Raw genomic sequence first — 6,000 nt, 5'->3', positions numbered from 1 at the left:
TGTGACCAAATCCTTCCACCTCTCTTTGGCCCAAGAACTGAATACAGCATCGAGCCCACAAGTCTACACTAATAATGATATATGACTAAAACGCACACTTAGAAATTGCAATAAAAAATGTTCAACGTCCCAGTGTTATATAATACAATAAATAATTTACTAATGTGATCTCTTCAGGGATCACAGCATTTTTATGCCTTGCTTTTCTGAAATGGCACTTCTTAGGTCATCAAAATTCACTCTTCATTTCAACTTCGGTTTCAATCTCTATAATCGAAAGCGACCACAGCCACTCTTGGCAAATGCAAAATCACAAATGATTTCTGATAATTTTTCTTTTTCAGAAGGATCTTTCGGCTGATGCAACTGTTACTAGAGCTATTAAAAGTATTTATAGTTCGGGATAATACTGATAAATTAGTTTGAAATAGAAACTGTAATACATCGAGAGCTGATGGTTCGTACACAACTTTTATAAAAATATTTAACTTTTTATGTGATCAATTTTCATGAATCATCAGGAAAATGCAGATCAAAACCACAAGAGATAGGGCCGCTTCAGTGGTTCAGTAGGTTAAGGGTCCAACTCTTAAACCCATGGTTCGTGGATTTGAGACCCGTGTCGGGCTCTGCATTGACAATGAGGAGCTTGCTTGGGATTCTCTCTCTGCCTGTCTCCCTGCCCCTCCCTTGCTCACATTCTGTCTCTCCCTCTCAAACTAAATAAATAAACATTAAAAAAAATAGTAAAAACTACAAGAGATATCACCTCACATGTATTAGGATGACTATTATCAAAAAGACAAAAGGTAACGAATGTTGACAAGGATATGGAGAAAAAGGAACCATTGTGCACTGTTGGTGGGAATGCAAATGGGTACAGCAATTATGGAAAACAGTATGGAGATTTCTTAAAAAATTAAAAATAGAACTACCGTATGATCCAGCAATCCTACTTCTGAGTATGTATCCAAAAGGAAATGAAATTGATGATTTTGAAGAGACATCTGCCCTTCCATGTTCATTGTAACTTTATTCACAATAGCCAAGATATGGCAACTACCTAAATGTTCATCAACAGATAAATGGCTAATATATATATAAAATGCACACACACACACACACACATACACACACACACCCAAGTGGAATATTATCTAGTCTTTAAAAGGAAAGAATTTTGTCATTTGCAACTACATGGATGAAATTAGTGGACATTGGGACATTGTGCAAAGTGAAATAATCTAGGCACCGAAAGACAAATACCGTGTAGTTTCACTTGGATGGGGAATCTAAAATAGCCAAACTCATAGAAGCAGAGAATATAGAATAATAGTTTCCAGAGATGGTGGGAGGAAGAAATGAGAAGACATTGGTCAAAGGATACAAAGTTTTAGTTGTACAAGATGAATGAGTTCTGGAGATCTAATGTACAGCATGGTGAAAATCGTTAACAATATTGCATTGCATTCTTGAAATTTGCTAAGGGGATACACACACACACACACACACACACACAGATAACTATATAGAGGTTATTGATTAATTTAATGGTGGTAATCTTTTCACAATGTGTACATATTTCGTTGTATAAAAGTTAAGCATAAACAATTTCTATGTCAAAGATATCTCAATAAAGTTGTCATATAAAAAAACAAAATAGAATATTTAATTTTAAACAATATAGGACTATTACTTCAATATGGAGAAATCATTTATAGGAAGGTATTGTTGGCGATTTCAACGACTTTCACAAAACGGGACAGTAAACAAGAGAATGACCACCAACGGTTCCTGGTTTGCCTAAGACCATCCCAGATTCAGTCCTGCACCTCTTAGTTCTGGAAAACTGCTTTTTTTTTCTTTTTTGGGTAATCTTAGTAAACTACATAATGGCTCTACCATCGCAGCTTTTTTGATGTATCTCAAAGAGATTTTCTAGTGGAATCCTGTTAAAATGAGGCATAACTCCGTTAGTATTTTACATGAACTTAATTTCAAATACAAGATGATACAATGTCACTTGGATATTTCCTCTGACATTTTCTACAACGCATGGAGGTCATACAAGAAAACGAAAGTGGCTTTACGATGTGTGCAGAATTTACGACACCTCCTGCTCATGTAGTCTATCACGTTATCTGTAATTGTAACACAATTAATTTCAAAATTGTCTTACTCATCACAAATTCATTCATCTGAAGTTTCCTATTAACAGTAGTGTTCTTTTTCATCAAATGTAGTAGTCAGTACACTTAATTTCTATTTCTAGGCCTACGGATGTTTTCTTTGTTCTGTTGCCACAATTTTCAAAACCAGAGATTTTAAACTCTTTAAGGAGCTCTAATAACTGCCTTATATGTTTTATTGCAGTGTTCCTATGCCTACTTTTTATTGAAGTGAAATTCACGTAGTGTATAATTAACTGTTTGGAACTATACGATTCATTAGCAGTTCGTGCATCACAATGTTGTGAAACCACCTTTCTATAGTTTCAAAACTTCGATCACCCCAGAAGAGCCCCACATACATAGTAAACATTAGTTTTATTTCCTGACCCCTGTACCTTGGAAATTATCAATCTGCTTTCTGTCTGGGTGAACTTACTTATTCTGGATATTCCATATAAAAGGAATTACGCAACATGTGACCTTTTGTAGCAGGCTTCTTTCACTGCGTAATGTTTTCAAGGTTCATCCAAGTGGTAGCTTGGGTCAATTTTTCATTCCTTTTGAAGATGGAATAATTGTATGTGTGAACCACAATTTGTCCATCCACTCATCCATGATGAACATTGGCCTGTTCCCACTTTTTCATTTTTGTGAATAGTCCTGCTATCTTGACAGTGGTGGAAAAGTATTTGTTTGAGTGCCTTTTTTCAATTCTTTTTGGTATATATTATGGGTAGAATTTCTGGGTCATTCGGTAATTCTATGTTTAACTTTTTGTGGAACCACTAAAGTATTTTCCAGAGGAGGTGCGCCATTTTACATTCCCCCAGCAGAAGTTCCTATTTCTTCACATTCTTGTCAACATTTGGTATTTTCTCTTGTGTGGGTTTTTTTGTTTGTTTGTTTGTTTTTGGTTTTTTGTTTTTTGTTGTTGGGTTTTTTTGTAATAGCTACCCTAGAGAAGTAATCCTCGATGTGGTTTCAATTTGCATTTCCTTAATGCCAGTGCTGTCAAACATTTTTTCATATTCTGGTTGGATATTTGTATATCTTCCTTGGAGAAACATCTACTCAAGCCTTTCTGACCATTTGGGGGAGATTGTCTTGTTGCTGTTGAGTTGTAAGAGAGTTCTTTCTACGTTCTGGATACTAAACCCATATATCAGATATATGATCTGTAACTAATTTTTCTCATGCTGTAGGTTGCCTTTTCACTTTCTTGATAATGTATTTTGATGTGCAAGTGTTTTCAATTTTTACGAAGTCCAACTTCTCTTTCGTTGTTGATGTTTTTGATGTCAAATCCAAGAACACATTGTCAGATCCGAGGTCATGAAGATTTGCCCCAATGTTTTCTTTTGTTCGAGGTATCTGTTCCCATTCGTTGTTTTCTTTCTTATATTTAGGTCATTGATTTATTTTGAGTTAATTTTTGTATATGGAGACAAGTAAGGATCCAACTTCATTCTTTTTCCAATGGTTTTCTAGTTGTCCCGACACTATTTATTTAAGAGACTGTTCTTTCCCCCATTGAAATGGCTTGTCATGCTTGCTGAAAATCAATTCACCGTAAATGTTTGGGTTTTTTTCTGGGGTCTCAATTCTATTCCATTGGTCTCTATGTCTATCCTTACGTCACTACCATGCTGTTTTGATTACTGTAACTTTGTAATGAGTTTTGAAATTGTAGATGTGTGAGGCCTCCGACATTTTTCTTTATTTTTTAAATATCGTTTCGGCTATTTAAGACCCCTTGAAATCCCATATGAATTTGAGAATCAGCTTTCCCATTTCTGCAACAACAGAAGCCCTTGGAATTTTTGTAAGATCGCGTTGATTCTGTAGATTTCTTTGGGTGAGAGGGCTCTGTCTCCTTCACAATGTTAAGTCTTTGGCTCCGTGAATGCGGGATGTTTTTCCACTTATCTAAGTCTTCTTTAACCTCTTCCAGAAATGTGTTTTAGTTTCCAGTGTACAAGTCTTTTACTTCCTTTGCTAAATTTATCCCTAGGTATTGTATTCTTTGGGGTGGTATTTTAAGTGAAATGGTTTTCCTAATTTTTGTTTCCAAATCTCCATTGCTGATGTGCGGAAATGCAACTGATCCTTGTGTATTGATCTTGTATCCAGCAACTGCTAATTTTTTATTGGCTTTAGTAAGCACTTTTTGTGAGCACTTTGGGATTTCCCATATATTGAACATGTCACCTATGAATAGAGACAGTTGTACCTTTTCCTTTCTGGTGTGGAATATTTTTTTTTTCTTGCCTAACTTTTCTGCCTAGATTTCCAGCACAATGTTGAATAGCCATACTGAGGGGTCTAGAGCACTGCAAGCTGATACTTTATGTAATACTTAGGGGAGCTGTTTTCCTTTTTTTTTTTAATTTATTTATTTATTTTGAGAGAGAGAGTGCAAGCAAGGGAGGGGCAGAGACAGAGAGAGAGAGAATCCCAAGCAGGCTCTGCACTGTCAGCACAGAGAACGACATGAGGCTCGAACTCACGAATGGAACCCTGAGATTATGACCTGAGTGGAAACCGAGATTCAGACACTTAACCAGCTGAGCCAGCCAGGTGCCACATGATAGCTCCTTTCCTGTATGCCCACCGACTTTCGGACTCGTCTAACATTTAGAAATCTCCTTAATGAAGAGTTTTGGTGCATTTTGAATTCATTTGTTAAAATATATAAAAATTGCTACGCCTTCAGATATTTGCACTAACACTTGACTGACATCAGGAAAGGTTGATTTCTGTGAGGCAAATTTCAAAACTAAAACAAAGGAGGAAAAAGAGAGCTTTAAAATAAGTAATCGGAACCAAAATATGCATATTGAAATGTAAATAAAGCCAAGGACTAAAGTTTTCCATATGAGCTATGTGATCTTGTAAGGGTACTTTTCAGTTATGATAACTTTTTTAAACTAGCAATTCAATAAAATGAGCTTAAAACCAGCTTCCTAGTCACCATAGTGCAAAGAATTAAGCCAGGACCTAAAAACAGAAGCATTGTCAATCATAATGTTCTCGTTAAAATAGGTCTAAATAAATACTTTTAGTTAAAATATTTTCTTGAGTTGAAAAAAAATGAATCCTTTAAAAACTGTGTATCTTACCTTTTAAATGCAAATGCGTAAAATGCATGCAAATTAGTTAAAAAGAAATACAAGAGTATATTGGGGTATAGGCTCAAATATTCTTTCCTATGGGGGTTGAATGATCAAAAGGCTTAGAGACCATTGCCAGAGATATTTATGTTTGTAATTTCTCTCTACAACCAGACCATAAAATCCGAGAAATCGGTTTTCGTTTCCGATTCTTTTTTAATCCTCTGCAGCATGTGGCACAATGCCTGGCAGGTGGCAAAGTGTCCGTAATTATCTGTCAAACAAATGAAGGACAAACGCATGAATTTGGTGTTGCTGATCTACAAGTAATGACTGACTACCCCGCTACCAACTCTCAGTAAGGAAACTGTTTTCACTCTTTATTTTTGTGTTTTTGCTTATTTTTGAGAGAGAGCACCCACTAGTGGAGGAGGGGCAGATGGGGGGGGTGGTGTGGACAGAGGATACAAAGCGGGTTCCGTGGCTGACAGCAGAGACACCAACGTAAGGCTCAAACTCAGGGACCATGAGATCATGACCTGAGCTGAAGTCAGTCGCTCAACGGACTGAGCCCCCCAGGTGCCCCAGAACTGTTCTCACTCTTACTACCCTATCTTATTGCAAGACAACTGGAATCATGGAGCCCACATGGCTTCCCTTCCAACTTCCTCTGTTACTCTGGCCGTCCTGTCAAAATGTCTGCCGTATTTTCTCTACCT

Source organism: Herpailurus yagouaroundi, unplaced genomic scaffold (genome assembly GCF_014898765.1).
Source record: "Herpailurus yagouaroundi ecotype Mexico unplaced genomic scaffold, PumYag 188, whole genome shotgun sequence".
NCBI lineage: Eukaryota > Metazoa > Chordata > Mammalia > Carnivora > Felidae > Herpailurus > Herpailurus yagouaroundi.
This window is presented reverse-complemented; position numbering follows the sequence as displayed.